At 37.3% G+C, this 20,981-nt stretch overlaps 1 long non-coding RNA gene across 2 annotated transcripts; it reads right to left on the bottom strand.

Annotated features, from left to right (window-relative positions):
* Positions 1–6,524: 6,524 nt before the first annotated feature.
* Positions 6,525–8,979, bottom strand: LOC107492823 (uncharacterized). Of its 2 annotated transcripts, XR_008010337.1 has the most exons (4): positions 8,819–8,979; positions 8,347–8,483; positions 7,623–7,720; positions 6,525–6,664 (listed from the first exon to the last, which is right to left on the bottom strand). It is a non-coding gene; the product is annotated as an uncharacterized LOC107492823 (long non-coding RNA). The 2 variants fall into 2 exon arrangements; XR_001592846.3 differs by lacking the exon at positions 6,525–6,664 and having other exon boundaries at positions 7,614–7,720.
* Between the last annotated feature and the right edge of the window lie 12,002 nt (positions 8,980–20,981).

Here is a 20,981-nt window from a genome sequence, read left to right as displayed (position 1 = left end):
AATTTAATGCATGTTCCTGATGTTCTTATCTTTTACTGCATTATTATATTACATGTTAAATTTGCATTATACTCTAAAATAGTACAGATTTAGCAAAGAATTGTTTATAGCACACTCATTAACCTTATTAATAATAAATAAATTATTTTATAATAAAAAGTGAATAAAACATTGTCAATGAATTGAATTTTCCGATTTTTAAATTTTTAACAAACAATTTTATATTAAATGTCTTATTAAGTATTTTAAAAGTACTAATTAACAATTTAACACGACCTATACAATAATAATAAGAATAATAATGTGTTCTTAGTACTATAGGATCGCTTATAAAAAAAAATACAAAATAATACTCAATTATTTATTTATGTTTAATCAATTAAAATCACCGCCCAATTCAGATCTGTGCATTATTGCTCCCTTCCCATCTTATTCATTAAATTTTAACGTGTGCCTTGTAATGTCCACTCATTATCATTAACCATTCCTTCAGATACCCCTTTATCCATTCAGATGTTGATGTAAACGTCTTAGTTCCCTCAAAATTTAAGTTCCTCTTGTCTTTTCTTCCATGAAATAATGTTATGCCTCTAACTAATAAATCCATCAGACCCATCAACATAAAAAAAAAAAAAAAAAAATTAGACTTTTATAATTTGTTTTAATTTATTCTCAGAATTAGACACGACTTTAATAATTGATTATTAATGATCATATAGTTTTGTTTTTTTTGAAAAAATTATAGTTTGGTAGGCATGTTAAAGTTCTATGTACTCATTCATTCTTACATAAAGGAGAATTAACTTAAGCTTAGGTAAAATGGTTATGAAGAAGTTAGCTTCTATTATTTAATTTGGTAGGTAAGCTAACTAGTATAATTTTCGAAGCTTTTTAAGCTTTGTTTGTAGTTGTGGGGTGACATTCGGAAACTAAGTAAGTATGTGAGTGTGTGAGTCAACCAAACATAGCAACGAAGTAAATGCCAACCTCCAACCACCATTTTCATATTCTCATTAATGGATGGAACCTCCATAGACAATTAGGCATGTTCTGATGTTCATGTTATCCCTCCATTTTCATATTTACATTACCACTAGTCACTAGAGTCTAGAACTTGAAAGTAGAAAACAAAACAATAGTGGTGGTCCCATATGTCTGATTTCTTAATTGGGTCAAGAGCCCACTATCCTTAACCATCCTAAATGAAAATAGGCCCAAATTATATAGGACCGAGTGCCCAACAACCTAGTAACACATAAAAACCCACGACCAAACAATGGATTTTTTATTTATATAAAGAAATTAAATATAATAATTACCGATTTCCGTAATTTGTAGCGTTTTTAGGAAAATGCATAACATGTCACGTGATATTCAGCTTGTTAATGTCCGCATCGTCCGCTATAATGTTCAACTAAGCCGCCAGTTTGGTCAAACAAGGATAAAATGGATAAAAAAGTAAAGTAAATAGTAATTTTTGACTTCTTCAATGGGTGTGTGAAGGAAACCCCTTAAATATACGTCATTGAGCCTATTTCGTTTATAGAGTAAACGAATTGACATTAGACGTATTTCGTTTACACTGTAAATGAAATAGGAGCGTTGCAGAATACGTGGGCACACGTCATAGGACCACCCATTTACAACCTTATTTCGTTTACTGTATAAACGAAATACGTCTAATGTTAATTCGTTTACTCTGTAAATGAAATGTGACATATTATTCATTTTCAAAAAAACGCTACAAATTATAAAAATCGATAATTATTATATTAATTTATTTATATAAATAAAAAATCCCCAAAATTGAAGTTGTCTAAAAACATTATGCAATAAATAAGTGATTGATAAATCTAATACGGTTTAGTTTTTTGGTCACATTGGTGCCATGTCTTTATTACATTTTTTTATTAAAATAGACAAGATAAAAGATATAAAAAATTAGTAAAATATATCATTAAAAAAAACTAAAATAACATCTTTTATTAAAATAATTAATAAGCAGAATAGCATAAGAACTTAAGAAGAGAATTAAGAAATTATATAGACAGAATGACATTTTGATGCGAAAAAATTTCATTAAATTTATGTTTTTAAGTTTGTTTTTTTTGTCTCTCACTTACTTAAATTTACTATTTATATCTTTGCTATTCTAAAAGTTTTTTGTCCGTCTCTATTTTCTGTTCTGATACTTAAATACACTTACTTAAATATGAACTAGAAGCCCCATACCAGTGATATTACATATTACATAACAAGTAAGTGTAAAAGTCAGCATAATGTTAAGGAAGATTACGTTAAAAGTAAGTACAGGAATTTTTTAACTTTAATTCTAATGGTAAAAATAAAATTTTAGTGCCGAAAAATAACTTCTTTGGATGTGGAGTTTTAATTAGACAAAAATTAAAAAGAAGTTACATGGAGTGGCCATTTAAAAAAAAATAATATCTAATTCCATTTTTGACAATTTTTTTGAAGGACAACGAAATTTTTAAAAAAAAAATTATTTTTTGGCTTTTGGTATTTTTTTCTGTGAGACAAGTTATAGCCCCTACGTCAATAATTTATTTTTGGGGTTAACGGAACGTGAATACGTGATACATTAAGATGATGATGTGTCCGTTAAGTGCCAGCCTGAATTGGCATGTTAATGAGTCACTCAACTCGCCCCTGACAATTTTTAAAAAATATAACTTCGTATTTTATTTACGCAGAACCCTAACAATGCTTCTTCATCCTTCCTCCTTATGTAGAACCTTAATTGTACTACTACCATGAGCCATAGAGATCATTCTTCAGAAACTATAAGTCACAATCTACGTGGTTATAATGTTAGCAAAGAGAGTAGGAGCTGCACGTTTTTTTTTGGAATTGTTGGACAGTCAAGAAAGAAGAAATTTATGTCTCTAAAATGTCACTGTGGCATCTATGCGATTCTCTTTCAATCTTGCAAAAAATTTAATCCAAATAGGTTCTTCTTGGGATGTCCTAATTACAATATAAGTATTGTTTTATAATTTTTGCATGAAGTTAATTATTTTGTATATTTTTTAAATTTAAAAATTTTATATAATTTTTATATTTTTACAATTGAAATTTTTAATTTTTCAGGCACCCATCCCACATTGCAAGTATTTCAAGTGGCTAGATGTATTAGTTCAAGAAAATATTGATGAGAATATTACTTCTATGAATGCTATTTTAATAAAAAGAAGATTGAAAGGAGGTAGAATATAGAATGAAGGAGTTAGAGATGGAATTGAATTTGAAAAATCAAAACAAAATTGGATCTCAACACCCTAAACTCTAAATTCTAAACGGGCTTTACACCCTTAGTGTGAATTGACCCACTTATATCTTGTCTAGAATTAGGTTGGGCTTTAGAACCACTAAGCCTAGTATGTTTTTCACCTATATTGCCCCTGAACCAACTCCAACATTACCCCTTCCACTAAGATTAAAGTTGGGCCTAGTATGTTTCTTTCTCTTCTCAGCATACTTCTTTGAATTGGCCTTCTTCTTGTCCGTGTTCACATTTTCAACAGCCTTCCCGTCAGCACTACCTTTCCCATTACCATAATCATCTTTCCCATCATCAGCAGCCTTCTTTTTAGTAGATGTCCTCAGCTTCATTCTGTCTTCGTCACCATCAGTGTCACTACTCTCATCATATGCATCTGAAGGAGGATTGTATGCCTCATCTTCGGAACTCCCGTCATCTTCATCAGATGAGGATGATGAAGAAGAATCATTAACTTGACCAGCAACCTGACCTAAATCCTCATTAACATAGCAAGGCTCACCAACAGGGTGTTCAAAGTATAAATTAAAATTCAGACAGTCATTCGCCAATAAACTGTTTCTCAAATCATTTATCTCAGAATCTCCCGTAATCACATGAAGTCCAAATTCTAAATTTCGAGTTGTGGGTTTTAACTAGTACATTGCAGCATAATCAACATAGCCTGAACTCTTTAGTAGTTCTTCCAGATAAAAAAAGTTCAGTAAATCTAAGTCCATTGAAGAAAATTTATATACCTTTTCGTCCAAATACTGCAACACCTCATTACTATCATTCCCAAATCTCCCACCATGGTTAAACACAGGTACTACAAAATTAGACATCTGCAACACCAACAAAAGACAAATTCAGCAGCTATAACAATAGTTAATAGATAGATATATTTAAAAGTAATGTAGATTATTTAATAATTTTAATGATTGATAATCATCTCTAACTAAATAGGTCAATGTAAATTACATATCAAATTATCTAAAATTCAAATAAATTAGTTCATACCAAATGATTTTAAGGTATATTTGCTTAAATTCTTGCAAAAATTTAAATAAAATTATGCAATAAGTTAGTGAAAATCTATGACCAATGAAACATTTTTGTGTGTACATACACTACTAGAAAATGGCTTAATAAAGACAGATTTACAGACAGATTTGGTCTATATTACAGACGGATTTTTGGTTACCGACGGAATTACCGACGGATTTTGTCCCTCTGTAAAAGTCTCGTCAGAAATTATTTACCGACAGATTTTTTCCGTCGAAAAATTATCGACGGATTTTTACCAGTTACCGACAGATTTTTCCTCTATAAATTCTCCATCCATTTCCTTGACGACGACGAACTTTCAGACGGATTTTCTATCTGTAATTACAGACAGATTTTCTGATAGATTTTCCGTCGGTAATTACAGACAGATTTTTCGACGGATTTTCCGTCGGTAATCACAGACAAATTTTTCGACAGATTTTCCGTCTTAATTTTTTTAGTTTACAGACAGAAAATCCGTCTGTAAATCTGCCGGTAAGATGAAATGGAATTTTTTTTAGATTTTTTCATTGTAAAATAAACCTGTTTTATATAAAATAATATAAATTTAATAATTACAATTTTTTATCTACTTAGTATTCAAATATTTATAATATTACAAAAAATAAACAAATTCATCATATTATAAAGCTAAAAGAAAAGTATTATAAACAAGCAAGTCAATATAATTCAAGACATAAACAAAGTGTATTATCAACTATAATCCTCAATATATTGTTTAACCATACTAAATTTATCAACTATAGTCCTCAGTATCATCTTCATCCCCATCATCATCATAGTCTTCATCCGAAGAGATTGAAGGTGGCGGTGGCGGTGGAGCAGTAGTGGAACTACTTGACGCTCTAACCTTCTTGTAATAGCTAACATAAGCCTCATTCCATCTCTTCTGTTTCAGCTTTTCCTTCTTGGCCTTTCCAATTGCCCGTTCTAACTTTTCTAACTTCTTTTGAGTCTTTTCTAAAGGAGCCAAGCGTGCATCTAACAACTTACTAATACGCTCATCTGTCTGTTGAGTAACACGTTGAAAAAGCTCTTCATTGAGATTATGAATCTGTTCTCGCAAATCAGAAACAGAATTTTTATTTGTGGATGCTCTTCCAGATACAGAGTTGGCAGAAGTGGTTCTAGACTTAATAAATCTAGAAAAGAATGCTCCTTTTCCATAAACTCGATTCTTCTTTTGCCCACCACACACTTCCTCCCAAATCAAATCTTCATCAATTGGTGGTAGCTCCATTCCTTGTGCTTGAGCCTTGACATGTTGGGCCTGAACTTCTGCTAACTTTTTTATAAACTTCTCCTGTTGCACAATGATTACAAAATACTAACAAATTTTCATCCTTTCCCAATAATTCAAATAGAATAAGCTCTAAAATATTCATGATTCTCATTACAAAATACAAAATAATATTCTCACAAGAAGCAACAGGAACAATTGGTGAAAGGAACAATTAACTAAAGTAGAAGAATAAATGACATAAATCAAGACATCAAACAGAGAATATCCCAATTAGGTGGCATGCATTATTAACAGCATTTGTTTGCCACACAAAAAAAGGTTTTTAACAGCATTTGTTTGCCACACAAAAACTCAATTCATTAACATATCAAATACTCATTGATTAGAATCTCTATACATATATATAATAATCTATAATTAGGTGAGCCAATTCAATATTCTTATATTCATGCATAGTTCCTCATTCTTCAATTTCTAATATACTATTTTGTTCAAAATAAACAATTATTTGAAAAAAATGAATTAATATAATTATTAATCAAAGTCAAGCCAAAATGGCATCAATGACACAAGATTTTGCTTCGCTGAACCAACAAAATAAAGGTCATGAATTACTCCAACATCTCACTGAAAATGCAGTAAAAAGAACAGTAAATTCATCTTTTTCAGATATGTAAATTAAAACACATGTTGCTTTAATTCTTTATTTATCTATGAAAAAAGCTAATGATATCATTTAGTTTGGAATTTTCCAATGAAAGAAAGCACTTCGGTTATGCACATTTTTTGGTAGATAGTGCTACTTCTATTAAGTATAAATAAGCAGTTAGCTGAGGCTAAAAACATGTTACAGTAGTGCAGAATTTAAAATATTCTGAGGGGAACAAATAAATGAATTCAATCTCTCACTAATAACTTCAGCTTTCACCAAATTTATTTTAATGTAGCAAACTAAATATTAAGCTTGTGAATAATCTATCAGGATTTGCTTTTTACAAAAATACTTCTTTGATTGTGGCTTTCACAGGGACACCAAGAACGGCAGTCTCATTCAACCGTCTATCTTTAAGGATCTAAAAATATAGCACAAGTGAGTAGTCTAAGTTAAATTGTAAATAGACATAATACCAAACTCAGGAGATCATATAATACAAGCATTTTTAGTAGAATTCTGACATAACAGTTAATCATTTAATTAAACAATCTAGCAATAAATTAATTAAGTACTATAGCAGCAGTAAAGCAGAAGTAAAATATAATATCATTACAGAAAATTATAATTAAAAATATCTCAGATTATTATTGAAATTAAAACAAAATTAAAGCAATTACCCACGCACCACGTTTTATTAGTAAACCAAATGCACTTTTCGAACACTATTGTACTTTAGTTTGTACATCGGGTTCACGGGTTGGTAGTTCACGGGACCGAGCTATTTTCAAATTGGACTTGGCACACTCAATTTGTCTCTAACCTAAAATGAAAAGAAATAGAATTGAATAATTATTTTTATTTATTTTAAAAAATAATTTTTTTAATTCATTTTAGAAAATTTTCTTTTAAATTATGCCAATAAATTCTATGTTTTGTTTTCCTTGACAGCGTGAAAATGAGACTGGTGACTTCATTAAGTCAATTCAATGTTTGATGAACGAAAATGAAGTTTCTGAAACAGATGCACGTGAGTGCATAACATTCATGGCACTATGCATGTACCAACATGGAAATGGCCATAGCATTCAATATTCTCAAATCAAGAATCGCATATTATCATTACTTATTCAACCCATTCAGGATAATATATATGTATGAAGGACATGCTGCATAATGGAAAAAAATGGGAAAAAATGGAAAAAAATTCAACCCATTCAGCTAATTAAAGCAAGCATAATCAGCAATATGCTGCATTCATTTGAAAAAAATGAAAAAAAATTCCTTTAAATAAATTAAATTTAAAAAATAAATAAAATTTGAGGTGCATCCTACCCTGTATATTTTTAGAGAATGATAAAAATCAAATACTCCAGTACCTGGTGATCCAATCCAATGTCCCAACAAAGACCTTTTTGTTATCAACAGTTGCTGCTGCACCAGAACCAGGTTCTTCAAGGAATGTTCCATCTGCAACCTGCAAATTTGTAGTACGCTAACAGGTGTGTCCTCATGAAACTAACTTTTATGACAATATATTTAACATGAATTACAGATTTCAGCCATTCACAAATTACCACCAAAAGGTTCTATTTTACAAAAGTACATTAGTCAGTGAGTCTTACAGCCAATAAACATTGCCTATTAATAAGTCAATCTCATATAGATGGCATATACTGACTGTAAAAGGGGGCACAAAATAAAGTTAAGTACCCAGTCGTTTCTCCTCTACAAGAGAATAGCAACTCAATAGCAATTAGCCAACTGTTATTAGAGGCAGATTAGCTCATGGAAAGCCAAAAATCCACCAGTATTATAAACTATGATATCATTCCCTTTTTGACACATACACACTCAGACGCATAGATAAACCAGGTAATATAGTAAAGAGCAGGGTCGACAAATATAACAATGTTATTATCTTTTTATTTTAATTTTCAAATAATTTTGTTTATTTATTTCCATTATTTAAGTAAAATACATTTTATTAATATGATAAACTAATCAATAATTTAAATAAATAAATAAGTAAAGTTCGTCACAGAATAAAGCAATGAGAACACTTGATGTCAGGATGGGGAAGTTGAATAGAGAAAGAAGAACCTTAGCGTTAGTACAATTAACTTTCTGAGCAGCATCCACAATAGCTTTCCCAACTGGATGTACTGAGAAGCTTCCGTACCTTGGATTCAGCTCCAACCCAGCTCAGAAAAACTCCAGGTTCTGTTTGTTCAAGGGACCTTCACAGAAAACCACTGTGTAGTTAGGAGAGCAAGTATGTTTTCTTATGAGAAAGCACATAACAAGATAGAAGAATGTTTCGGAGGCTTTTCATCAAACAACTTACATGCATCATTCGAAATGCTTTGATTAAATAAAAAATTCATCACAGCAACCAAATAAATCACAAAATCAAAAGTAAACCCTAGCTTAATCCCAAATCAAAAATGAAATCAAGCAGCAATTAAACTAACTGGAAGAAAATATAGTCACCATCGATGTTGGGTTTGAAGAGAAGAAAAAGTCACTGAAGGATGATTAAAATTTATACTCATAAAAGTAGAGTTAGGTTTACCGAGAGTGATGATTGACAACGACGAGAGTGATGGAAGTCCCAAAGGTGTTGATGATGGAAGAATGCAGTGGATGACTGTAGTTATGGAACAGCGGTGATGGAAGAATGTGGCACTGAGGAGCAAGATTTGGAGTGTGAATGGAGTCTGAAGCTGCTTGTGAAACTCGTTTGGAGTGTAATTGTGGAGCTCAAGGGTATAGAAGCAACATTTAGGTTTAAGTCAATATTACCGACGGAAATTTTTAAATTACAGACGAATTTTTTCGTCTGTAATAATTTAACAAAACGCACCGTTTTTGTCCATTTAATTACAGACAGAAAATCTGTCTGTAACCATTTCCCACGAAAAAAATTAATTTTTTCGACAGAATTATCGACGGATTTTTTTTTCCGTCTGTAATTTATGCTAATTCATTTTTTTTATTTTCTGACAAAAAATCCCTCTGAAATTTCGTCTATATTTTCATGGGATAAAATTTGTTGAAAATATCTGTCTGTAATAACTAGTTTTCTAGTAGTGATATGTATGGTGGAATAAATATGATATTGCACTGCAAGTAAGATTCGGAACAAACACAATAAACTTATGAATAATAAGAAATAAGCAAACTTATGGATAAAATGCAATATTGCATTGCAGTAAAATAAAATGTAAACTTATAAATAATAAGAAATGGAAGCATCAACCTCAATAAAAAAACATAAGTTTTTCGATCAAAATATACAAAGCATATATATTGAATAAAAGCATATTCAACTTCATACACATACAATGGTAGAGAGAGTGAGTAACGAAGCTTACCTCAACAATCAGTTCTTCCGTCACGGCGCCGTCAAAATGCTGTCAATAGCTCCGTCGGAACCAATTTCTTCTTCCAAGTGAAGCGTCATCAACGAATTTTTGGAAGGAAAGAATTAGGGTTTTCTGTAATTCCAGAGAGTGAAAGAGGACTTTTGTGTCATCAGGGTTGAATCTTCTCTTTTTAGTACAATTGTTAGGGACCGGGTTGGATGACCCATTAATCTTTCCATTTACGTTAACATTTAACTGACACATCATTAACTTAACGTATCACGTATTTATGGTCAATTAGATCTAAAGAGAAATTATTAATAGAGGGGCTAACTTATCTAACGGAGTTAAAAAGACAGGAATCGGAAAGAGGTTTTTTATTTTTCTCTAAGAGCTTCGTTGTCTTTTGATGTTATCGTCAAGGACCGTTTAGAGTTTTTTATCAAAAAAAAAAACAAAATATGAACACAGATTTTTAAATCTAAGTGGAAGATCTCTACCGCTACTCAACCCTTCGACGAGGATGAGGATCCCATTAATACTCTTGTTGATGACGTGCAACTTCAACACGGAAAACCACCGCCCATATTCCTCTCGACAAAGCCTAATGAAAAATTAGTTGTCGGAAGTACAAGGGCTCAACCTTTTCATACATGAGTATGAGTCACACCTGGAACCTAGTTATTCATCCACTTTTTTTAGATCTACTATTTCACTCTTTTTAGATCCATTATCTCCATTAATCGTTTTGAGAGAATTTTTATTTTCTTGAACCTTTTTTACTAATCTTTCTATTTTTGTATTTTGAAGTCACCAAATTTCTTTCAATTGATTTACTCATGTCTTGAGATGTTTAATTATTATAGTTTAATGATTGAAATATTTTACCTTCCTTCGTTAGTTACTGTTATTACAAAATCAAAGACTACATCCACTTTCTTTAAATATAACAATATCAATCTGGAATTGGTTTATTGAATTAGGTCACCATAGTCATCAAAATAATACAGCCACCAGAGACCCATCTATACAAAATTAAAAAAAATAATAAATAAAGCTTGACTCATATTTTTATAAGGTGTAACCCTCAATTAGAATGAAATCAAACTCTTTTGGAGTTACCTGAAACTGAATAGTAAGTGGGCTTGTTTATGAGGTTCAAGCATATAAGAAAGATGGTCTTCGACTTGTCCTGCGTCAGGGAGCCGCTGTCCGAGTTGTGTATTTGAAAAGATGGGGTGGTACCTGTAAAACAATCCGATACTTAAGTCCGCAAAGGGTTAAGCAGACTTTTACTGTATTAGAACTTGAATATACATGAAGGGTGTCAGTGTATTTATAGGTGATGAGCCAATAACCACCGTTGAAGTAGTTCTACTATTAGTGGTGGATAACCGTCCCCTTTTTCTAAGGGTTGTTGTGATCTCTCTTCTAGAGGTGGGTGAGAGATATTAGGAGAAGTTATAACTCCTTCAGAAGGAGTTATCACTTTGTAGCATTCTCTCCGACCTTTTGGGAGGTGAGGAGGTCGGTTATTCGGTAACTATCTTCTGGGCTTTCTCTGCTTTGGACCTGACATATGTTTTGGGCCAGGATATGAACACAAACCAAATCCAATAATTCAATATAAGGTTAACTACTAAAAATGCCACCGAATTATTCAAATGCTGATCAAAATGTATTCAAATTTTACTATCGACAAACACGCCTTCAAATAATTTAAAAACATGACAAAAATGTCCAATAATAAATATGTATTTTCAAAAAATGCCTTAGAGATTGAATTTTGATGCGATTTTTTACAAACATGATTAAAAAAATGAGATATTATTATTTTTAAAATTTGGTGACATTTTTGCTAAATATATATTTTTTATTTTTTAAAAGTATTATTGGTTGTTAACAAAAAATTAAAAAAATATATATACTTAACGAAAAATCACCAAATTTTAAAGATAATAATATCTTATTTTTAAAATCATACTTGAAAAAAATCACATCAAAATTCAATCTCTATTGTATTTTTTGAGAAATGTATATTTAATATTATTTTTGAGAAATATATATTTAATGTAATATTAAATATATATTTCTCAAAAAATACAATAGAGATGAAATTTCGATTCGATTTTTTTCAAGTATGATTATAAAAATAAGATATTATTATCTTTAAAATTTGGTGATTTTTCGCTAAGTATATTATTATCTTGCAAAAAATCTAACATTAAATAATGGATACACAAAATTAAGAAAAATAATAAATAAAGCTGTTACGTTGGGTAACCGGAGGCTAATGGGTTGGACTCGTTAGGTTGGCCCAATCGTATGGGGGAGGAAGCCTTTGAGCGGGTTAGCGCCTTTAGAGACTCCTTCCGACTTGTGAGCGTGGGAGAATGGGGGGTGGTACCTGCAAAGACCTTCCGATGCCTAAGTTAACAAGGGTGTGAGCAAGTCTAGAGAGTATTGGAACTTAGAGATACCTGAGGGATGTCAGTGTATTTATAGTGGTGAACCAATAACCACCATTGGAGTAGTTCCACCTTTTAGGGTGGTTAATCGTCCCTTTATTTTAGGGAGGTTACGATATGGCTCCTGGAAGTGGGTTGAGAGATTTTAGGGGCAGTTATTATCTGCCAGGTAACCTTTGATCCCGACTTCCTTAGAGCAAGTCGTAGGGAGCACCGACCTCTTGAGAGGAGGTCGGATATTGAGGAGTCCAAGTAGTGGGTTGGATCTCGCTACATGGACTTGGGCCTTAGCGTTGGGCCAGGGTATGAACAGTGCCCCTACTCGAACCCAATTCCTTTTAGGGTTTGGGGTCGAGTATTATAACTCGGGATCGTAGCCGACTTGATAAGGATCCGACGTGATTTTTTGGAACCGACGTGTTTTAAAAGTTTTCAACAGTCGCGTTAAATCAAACGTCGTGTCTCTTAGGGGTCTGAGCATTTATACGCGGGGGCAGTTACCTTGGTAACGGTGCAACTTTTGAATGGTCTGCGTTGTTTTTACCTTTGTGCCCCTAACGTGTGTATAAATATTTTTCCTTCTTCTTGCTTGTTTCATTTCTAAAAATTTTTTTCATCTGCACCCTTTGAAAGAAGAAAGATCCTTCCTTTTCGAGTGTTGTTGCTTCTATTTTCTTGCAAGAGAAAAAGGTAAGTTTCTTTTCTCATCCTTTCTCTGTAGAGTTGCATGTTTTTTACTTGAGAGGAGAGTTGGTCGTAGATTTTGTTTTGTCAGGGATCTGACTTCAGGCCCCCTTAGAGACCTTGTTTTTGATCCCTTTTTCTTTTCTTTGTAGGTTTTTTCTAGAAAAACAAAAAAAATGTCTTCTGTTGAAATTCTTGCTCAATGGGTGGATGTCACGGTTTTGGGGAAAGAGCCCCTTGTTGATACGGACTTCATCACTAACTTCCGTCCTCATCATAGGCTTTGTACCTCTGATGAGGACGAGCCGAAATATGAACTGGTTATCCCGGGTCCCAAAGACCGGGTTTGCTTTGGGAGGGCCTCTGAGGCAGCCCCTCATTTTTTCTATATGTATGAGAGTATGATTACCCGCCTGGGCGTTTTTCTCCCTTTTTCCGACTTTGAGATGGATGTTTTAGGCTACTGCTGTGTTGCTCCTACACAGCTTCACCCCAACTCTTGGGGTTTTTTGAAAATTTATCAATTCATTAGCCATGCCCTAGATTTCCTGACTTCTTTGAAGATTTTCTTTTTTCTTTTTCACATGACTAAGCCCTTCAGTGGGCAAAATAACAAACAACAATGGGTTTCTTTCCGGGCTATACAAGGCCAGAGAGTCTTTACCCTTTTTGATGAATCCTTCCATGACTTTAAAAATTTCTTTTTCAAAGTGCAAGCTGTAGAGGGTCACCACCCTTTTTTCCTGGATAAAAATTCTTCCCCTCGCTTTCCTCTGTATTGGTTAGAGGCCTCTCCTTGCGAGAAATATAGTTTAGATGATTTGGACGAGGTGGAGGCCACCATCGTTGGGTTCCTCCGAGAAGTTTGGGGGAGAGCCCCTTATTTGGATACCAAGAAATTCCTCCAGGGTTCCCCGACCTTTGTGCAGGCCCAATTAGGTAGTGTCGTATGGGTTTATTGGGTTTTCCGACTTTCTGAGTTGTTTTCTCCGATTTGTTTTATTGAATTTTTACCTAATGGTTTTTTGCAGAGATGGCGAAAAGGAATTCAAGGGAGTCTTACCAGAGGGTTCATGAGGCCAAGGCTAGATCCCGCGCCAGGGTTGGTGGTGCCAAGGCGATCGGTCCTTCTCCTCCCCCTTCTTCTCACAGCTTGGGGACCCCTATCCGACCTATCATTATTTCTTCCTCGGCTTCTTCTCTGCCACCTCCTTATTCCTGACCTTTTCCTGAGCCAGAAAAGAAAAAACGCAAGGCTCTAGAGTCTGGCTTTCCTTTCGAAGGTGAGGCCAAGGTGGATGCGCATCAATTCATCCTGGAGCATATCTATCCTTATACACGTATAAGTATGGATGATGCTTCTCTTCGGAACCACCCTACTATTCTGGCTCAGGAGAGTGTTAGGGCAGCGCGGGTGTGCAGCAAATTTCTTGATATTTTTGAGAAGACTCCCCTTAACTCTTTAGGCTCATCTCAAAGGGTTGAGAAGCTAGAGGGGAGGATTCTTTTGTATCAAGAATCTGAGAGGAGTCTGAAGGAGGAGGTTACCAAGCTGAGGGAAGAGAGGGATAATCTCCGGAAGGAGGGGGAGAAGTTGATGGGCCGATGCTCTATGACGGAGGGCCTACGAGAGAAGGCGGAGCAAAGCTATTCAAGTTTGTTCCAGGACCTTGTGGAGGTAAAAGAAAATCTACTGAGGGCTCGGGATGCTTATGCGGAGTTGGAGGACTCTATTGCCGATGGGTCCGAGGAGGCGTAGAGAGTTTTTAAGGAATAGGTCGGGGTTCTTGCTCCCGACCTGGATCTTTCACCCTTGGATCCGGATAAGGTCGTAATTGATGGGGCCATTGTGTCTCCTCCCCGACCTGTATCTGAATTCGAGTTGAAGACTCGAGGTCAGAGAATCATAGAGTCCCCTCCCCGATCAGATGATGCTCCAAGTTCTTCCAAGGCTCCTGAGACTTCCCCTCCAACTCCTATGGATGTCTCTCTCCTTGACTCTGGTGGTGCTCCGACTGCTCTTCCAGGTGGTGATGGTGATGTCCTTTGAAAAATTATCTTTGGCTATATGGGGGCCCGGCCTGTGGTATACTGTTGACACTTTTTTGGCCTTTTATGGCCGTAAACAAAATATTTAAATATTTAAAAATACCCTTTTTTGGACAAGGGTTTAGGTTATTTTTGTTGGTTGTGTGCATGCTCTTTTTGTTTTAGGTTTTCGAAACCTTTTTTGATCTTTTTTGTTCTGAAAAGACCCTTTTTTTTCTGGCTGTCCTTTTTTCTAAGTTTTTCTTTGAATTTTCCTTGAAGGTTTGGGACAGTCTTTATTGCCTTACATGGATTTTCTGATCTCTTTTCGGTATTCCTTATGCTCAATTTTTTGATATATTGAGTTTTCATAACTTAGGTTATTTTTGCGATGCATTTCTTCTCGAAATTTCTGATTTGTTAATCGGTTAATTTTCGAGTTTATTCAGGATCGACTTTTATAACCTCTTTACACTGACTTGTACCTCGTCGTTTTATCCTGACGACCATCTAGGTCGGTTCATGGGATTTTCATGCTTTGTCGAGCTTAAGTCGGCGCGTTTCGTAGAAACGAAAAGGAATTTATAAGAGATATTTGAAAAAGATCTTTATTTATTTGCAAAGGTACTTTATCGCTACTAAGGGTTTCAGGGTATCTATGACCTCTTAGTCTCTACTGTGATGCCTCGTTAAAAACCCTTCTTCAGAAAAAACCCTTTTTACTTTGGGAAAAATCATGAAGTTTGGAAAAGAGTACATCAGAGAGTAGAGTTTGCTTTTAGCTGTAGTACCTTTTCATATTATAAGCATGCCATGACCTGGGTAACTCGGTGCCGTTTAAGTCGGTCACCTTATAATAACTTTTTCCTAGGACCTCATTAATCTTGTATGGTCCCTTCCAATTAGCGGCGAGCTTTCCTTCCCCAGACTTGTTGACTCCTATGTCATTTCTAATTAATACCAAGTCGTCTGAGGCGAAGCTCCTTCGAATGACTTTCTGGTTGTATCTGTTCATCATCTTTTGCTTCAATGCTGCTTCTCTAATATGGGCTCGTTCGCGGACTTCAGGGAGAAGTTTAAGTTCTTCTTTGTGCCCCTTTATGTTTCCCACCTCGTCGTAGAAGTTCACCCTTAGGCTTTGCTCGTTGATTTCAACCGGTATCATGGCTTCTACGCCATAAGCAAGTCGGAAGGGTGTTTCTCCTGTGGCAGACTGAGGTGTGGTCTGATAAGCCCAAAGCACTTGTGGGAGTTCCTCGGCCCATGCTCCTTTTGCGTCCTGCAATCTTTTCTTCAACCCTGCCAATATGACTTTGTTTGCAGCTTTGGCTTGTCCATTTTCTTGTGGATGTTCCACCGATGTAAATTGATGTTTGATTTTTATACTGGCTACTAGGTTTTTGAAGGTTGAGTCGGTGAATTGAGTGCCATTATCAGTGGTGATGGAGTGGGGTACCCCATACCTGGTGATAATGTTCTTGTAGAGGAACTTCCGACTCCTCTGAGCGGTGATGGTGGCCAATGGTTCTGCTTCTATCCACTTTGTGAAGTAATCCACTCCCACTATTAGATATTTTACTTGCCCCGGTGCTTGTGGGAATGGTCCTAGTAAGTCCAATCCCCATTTTGCGAAGGGCCATGGGGAAGTTATGCTAATGAGTTCCTCGAGAGGGGCTACATGGAAGTTTGCGTGTATTTGGCACGGCTGGCACTTTTTCACAAATTCCATGGAGTCTTTTTGTAAGGTCGGCCAGTAGAATCCAACTCGAATTACCTTCTTAGTTAACGACCTTGCTCCAAGGTGATTTCCGCAGATCCCATTGTGTACCTCCTCTAGCACCTCGGTTGTCTTTGAGGTCGGGACGCACTTTAGTAATGGTGTTGATATCCCCCTTTTATAGAGGATATTTTTCACCAGCATGTAGTTTTGTGCTTCCCTCCGGATTTTCTTGGCCTCTTTTTCCTCTTTGGGGAGGATGTCGAATTTCAGGTATTCGACAAAGGGCTTCATCCATCCAAGGTCTAATCCGGTGATTTCAAAGACATCTTGAGCAACCTCCATTTTGTCCATGGAGGGTTTAGGGAGAGTTTCTTGGATCAGGCTTCTGTTGTTTCCTCCTGGTTTGGTACTTGCTAGCTTGGAGAGGGCGTCTGCACTACTGTTGAGATCCCGAGTTATATGCTTTACCTCGGTCTCTTCGAAGTGCCAAAGGTGCTCCAAGGTTTTGTCCAAGTATTTTTTTATGTTGGGATCTTTGGCCTGATACTCTCCGTTTATTTGGGAGGTCACTACCTGAGAGTCGCTGAATATTATTTACTTTGGTCGCACCGACTTCTTCTGCCAGTTTTAACCCTGCGATCAAGGCTTCATATTCTGCCTGGTTGTTGGAAGCTGGGAACTCGAACTTGAGGGAAACTTCAATTTGCATTCCCCCTTCGCTGACCAATATTATGCCTGCTCCGCTTCCAGCTTTATTGGAGGACCCATCTACATATAACTCCTATGCAGTGGATTTCTCTTCTTGATTCCCTGCGTACTTCGCTAGGAAGTCGGTGAGGCATTGAGCTTTTATTGCCGTTCGGGCTTCGTATTTCAAGTCGAACTTGGAGAGCTCGATTGCCCACTGAACAATTCTTCCCGCAATGTCCGTCTTCTGGAGGACTTGCTTTATGGGCTGGTTCGTTCGGACTTTTATCGTGTGCGCTTGGAAATACGACCGTAATCGGCATGAGGCCACTACTAAGGAGTATGCAAACTTTTCAAGTTTTTTATACTTTAGTTCTGGGCCCTATAGAACTCTGCTAGTGAAGTATACAGGATGCTGCCCAGCTTCATCTTCCCGTACTAGAGCTGATGCTATAGCTTTTTCTGCTATTGATAGGTATAGGACGAGTTCTTCCCTGACTAGGGGTCGGGTCAGGATTGGAGGCTGGCTTAAGAACTTTTTGAACTCCCGGAAAGCTTCTTCGCACTCCGGAGTCCATTCGAACTGGCATCCTTTTCTTAGTAGGGAGAATAGTGGGAGGGATCTTAGTGCCGATCCTGCCAGGAACCTGGAAAGGGCGGCAAGCCTTCCATTTAATTGCTGGACCTCCTTCAGGCAAGTCGGGCTTTTCATTTCCAAGATAGCTTTACACTTATCGGGGTTTGCTTCGATTCCCCTTTGTGTAAGCATAAACCCTAGAAACTTTCCCGCCTCCACCGCGAAGTTGCATTTTGTGGGATTTAGTCTCATCCCATGCGACCTTACAGTGTCTAAAACTTGCGAGAGGTCTATCAGGAGGTCGATTTCCTCTTTAGTTTTTACCAGCATATCATCTACATAGACCTCCATTAAGTTCCCAAGGTAGGGGGCAAACACTTTATTTATCAACCTTTGATATGTTGCCTCGGCATTTTTTAACCTAAATGGCATCACCACATAGCAGTAGTTTGCTCTAGGTGTGATGAATAAAGTTTTTTCCTCATCCGGCTGGTACATCGGGATTTGGTTGTATCCCGAGTAAGCATCCATAAACGACAAGTATTGATACCCTGAGCTTGCATCTACTAGGGTGTCAATACTGGGAAGTGGATACGGGTCTTTGGGGCATGCTTTATTCAGGTTGGTATAGTCAACGCACATCCTCCACTTGCCGTTTTGCTTTTTAACTAGCACTACATTTGCTAGCCATGCCGGGTATTTGATCTCTCGGATGAAGTTAGCTTTCAAGAGGGCTTGTACTTGCTTTTCCACCACCTGAGCTCGTTCTGCACCGAGCTTACGCCTGCGCTGCTGTACGGGTCGTGATCCGGGGTGTACCGAAAGCTTGTGGGACATGAGCCGAGGGTCTATCCCTGGCATGTCGGAAGCTTTCCAAGTGAAGAGGTCAGAATTTTGCTGTAGGAGCTTTATTAGCCTTTGTTTCAGACCTTCGTCTAGGTTGGCCCCTATCTTGGTTATTTTTTCTTCCTCTTTTCTGATTTGAACCTCTTCGGTTCTTCCACCCGGTTGTGGTCGCAGCTCTTCCCTTGCTTTGATTCCCCCGAGTTCTATAGTATGGACTTCCTTGCTCTTTCCTCGAATGTTTAAGCTTTTATTGTAACATTTTCTTGCCAATTTTTGGTCTCCTCGTACCGTCGCTATTCCCTTAGGTGTTGGAAATTTCATGCAAAGGTGAGGGGTTGACACCACCGCTCCGAACCGATTTAACATAGTCCTGCCGATTAAGGCGTTATACGCCGATCCGACATCAATGACGATGAAGTCAATGCTCAGAGTTTTGGAATTTTCCCCCTTTCCGAAGGTCGTGTGAAGGAGGATGTATCCCAGTGGCTTAATTGGCATGTCTCCTAATCCATATAGGGTGTCCGGGTAAGCTTTTAGCTCCCTTTCATCCAACCCTAACTTGTCAAATGCAGGCTTAAAAAGTATATCTGCTGAACTCCCTTGGTCCACCAAGGTCCTGTGGAGGTTGGCATTTGCCAAGATTATGGTTATCACCACCGGATCGTCATACCCGAGTACGATCCCCTGCCCATCCTCTTTGGTGAACGAGATGGTTGGGAGATCGGGAGAATCGTTTCCTACTTGATAAACTCGCTTCAGGTGTATTTTGCGAGATGATTTGGTGAGTCCACCTCCCGCGAATCCTCCAGAGATCATATGTATGTGTCTCTCGGGAGTTTGTGGCGGCGGGTCTCTTCTGTCTTCATCATCTCGCTTTCTTTTTCCATGATTGTCCGACCTATTCGTGAGATATCTATCAAGTCGGCCTTCCTTGGCCAACCTTTCTATCACATTTTTGAGGTCGTAGCAATCATTTGTTGGGTGGCCATATATCTTATGGTATTCGCAGTAGTCATTGTGACTCCCCCCTTTTTTATTTTTAATGGGTCTGGGAGGCGGCAATCTTTCAGTGTTGCAGATTTCTCTGTACACATCTACTAGGGAGACTTTTAGAGGAGTGTAGGAGTGATATCTCCTAGGTCTGTCGGGGCTGAACTCCTCTTTTTTCTTTGGCTCCCTTTCTTTTTCTTTTGCTGAGTGAGGGGGCCCCAATCACCAGCTGGGTTCCCGTAGTTTGGCATTTTCCTCCATGTTGATGTACTTTTTTCGCTCTCTCCTGTACATCGCTCAAAGAGGTCGGGTGCCTTTTTGATATGGACTGAGAGAAGAGGCCTTCTCTAAGTCCATTTACTAATCCCATGATAACTGCCTCTGTGGGCAGATCTTGAATTTCCAAATACGCTTTATTGAACCTTTCCATGTAATCACGCAGAGGTTCCCTGACCTCCTGTTTAACTCCCAGGAGGCTCGGCGCGTGTTTTACTTTATCCTTCTGGATGGAGAATCGCATTAGAAATTTTCTTGAGAGGTCCTCAAAGCTGGTAACCGACCTTGAAGGGAGACTATCGAACCACTTCATTGCCGCTTTCGACAGGGTGGTCGGAAAAGACTTGCAGCGTGTTGCATCAGAAGCATCAGCCAGATACATCCGACTTTTGAAATTGCTTAAATGATGCTTCGGGTCTGTGGTTCCGTCATAGAGGTTCATATAAGGGCTTTTGAAGTTTCTTGGAACTTTCGCCCTCATTATGTCCTCGCTGAACGGGTCCTCTTCTCCCAGGGGCGACTCTTCTCGGTCGCCGCGGGAGTTCCGGCTTTTAAGGGAGGATTCAAGTTTTGAGAGTTTTTCTTCCAACTCTTTTCGTCGTTCTATTTCCTCCCAGAGGTTTCGTTCCGCCTCTCGCTGTCGTTCTAGTTCCTGTTCCAGTTGCTCCAAACGAACTTGGTGGCCGTGGACCAGCCCCATTAGTTCGGTCGCATGGGGTGGCCCCTCCTTTCTGGATTCTCGTCCTTCCGAGGAGTTTGCCTTTGGGTTTTTGAGCCCAGAGGTGCTTTCTATATGTTGGTCACTGGTTCCTTGATGAACGGTCAGGTCTGCGTCATTGTTTCCGATATTTGGATTTTCTTGCTCGGAATCAGACGCTGTATGACCATCTTCTGGTGAGTTGTCCGCTATTATGGGTTGATCCCTCGGGTCCTCGGCAACGGCGCCAATGTTACGTTGGGTAACCGGAGGTTAATGGGCTGGACTCGTTAGGTTGGCCCAATCGTATGAGGGAGGAAGCCTTTGAGCTGGTTAGCGCCTTTAGAGACTCCTTCCGACTTGTGAGCGTGGGAGAATGGGGGGTGGTACCTGCAAA

The sequence above is a fragment of the Arachis duranensis genome, chromosome 6 (genome assembly GCF_000817695.3).
Source record: "Arachis duranensis cultivar V14167 chromosome 6, aradu.V14167.gnm2.J7QH, whole genome shotgun sequence".
NCBI classification, from domain to species: Eukaryota; Viridiplantae; Streptophyta; class Magnoliopsida; order Fabales; family Fabaceae; genus Arachis; species Arachis duranensis.
This window is presented reverse-complemented; position numbering and strand designations above follow the sequence as displayed.